The sequence below is a fragment of the Myotis brandtii genome, unplaced genomic scaffold (assembly GCF_000412655.1).
Source record: "Myotis brandtii unplaced genomic scaffold, ASM41265v1 scaffold1, whole genome shotgun sequence".
In the NCBI taxonomy this organism is placed as follows: Eukaryota; Metazoa; Chordata; class Mammalia; order Chiroptera; family Vespertilionidae; genus Myotis; species Myotis brandtii.
Genome location: NW_005353324.1, coordinates 1,902,668 through 1,904,224, shown reverse-complemented (window position 1 = coordinate 1,904,224; position 1,557 = coordinate 1,902,668).

The window sequence follows — 1,557 nt, the reverse complement described above, 5'->3', positions numbered from 1 at the left end:
CCATTCTGACAGGTATGAGATGACATCTCATTGTGGTTTTAATTCGCATCTCTTTGATAATTAGTGATGTTGAGCATCTTTTCATATGTCTATTGGCCATCTATATGTCCTCTTTGGAGAAGTGTCTATTCAGGACTTTTGTCCACTTTTAATGGGATTGTGTGTGTGTGTGTGTATGTGTGTGTGTTGAGTTTTATAACTTCTTTTTTTAAATTTCTTTATTGATTAAGTTATTACATATATGTCCTTTCCCCACATTACCCTCGTATTCCCCCCCTCACTCATGCCCTCACCCCCTGTTGTCTATGTCCATTGGTTAGGCCTATATGCATGAATATAAGTCCTTTGGTTGATCTCTTCCCTTTACCCCCACCCTCCCCCACCTTCCCTCTGAGGGTTGATGGTCTGATCGATATTTCTCTGTCTCTGGATCTGTTTTTGTTCATCAGATTATGTTGTTCATTATATTCCATAAATGAGTGAGATCATGTGATATTTATCTTTCTCTGACTGGCTTATTTCACTTAGCATAATGCTCTCCAGTTCCATCCATCCTGTAGCAAATAGTAAGCACTCCTTCTTTTTTACTGCAGCATAGTCTTCCATTGTGTAGATGTACCACAGTTTTTTAATCCACTCATCTACTGATGGGCATAATTTTTAAATAAATTTTAGATATTAACTCCTTATCAGGTGTATCATTGGTACATGTTATTCCATTCAGTGGGTTGTCTTTTCATTTTGCCGGTGCTTTTCATTCCTGTGAAAAACCTTTTTAGTTTGATATAGTGCCATGTGTTTATTTTGTTTGTTTGTTTCCCTTGCCTAAGAGATAGATCAGAAAAAAAAATATTGCTAAGAGAAATGTCTGAGATTTTACTGCCTATGTTTTCTTCTAGAATTTTAAAAAATATATTTTTATTGATTTCAGAGAGGAAGGAAGAGAGAGATAGAAACATCCATGATGAGAATCATTGATTGGCTGCCAATCATTGATTGCCTGGGCTATTTCTAGGATTTTGTGTTTGTTTTTTAAAAAAATGCAATTGTAAACAGGATTGTCTCCTTAGTTTCCCTTTCTTGTAACTCATTATCTTATCTAATAAAAGAGAAACATGCAAATTGACCATAACTACACTCGCAAGCCACGCCCACCAGCCAATCAGGAGCGAGTATGCAAATAAACCCAACCATGATGGCAGTGGCCACAGAGCTGGAGCAAATAGGAAGCTTAGGTTGCCCCTGGCAATGGAGGAAGCCAAGCTTCCTGCCTGCCCTAGCCGGCAGTGGGCTCTGCTCAAGGCTACAAAGTTTCAATTATAGAAGACAAATAAATCCCAGATACCTGCTTCCAGCCGCTGTGGCCTCCACTCAAGGAGGGTCTGGGAGCCTGGGTTTCCCGGGACTGTGGCCAGCTGGCAAACAGCCCTCAGCCCCTCACCCAGGCTGGCCAGGCACCCCAGTGGGAAGCCCCACCCTGAAGGGCAGCCGTGGGCAAACTACGGCCCGTGGGCTGGATCCGGCCCATTTGAAATGAATAAAACTAAAAAAAAAAAA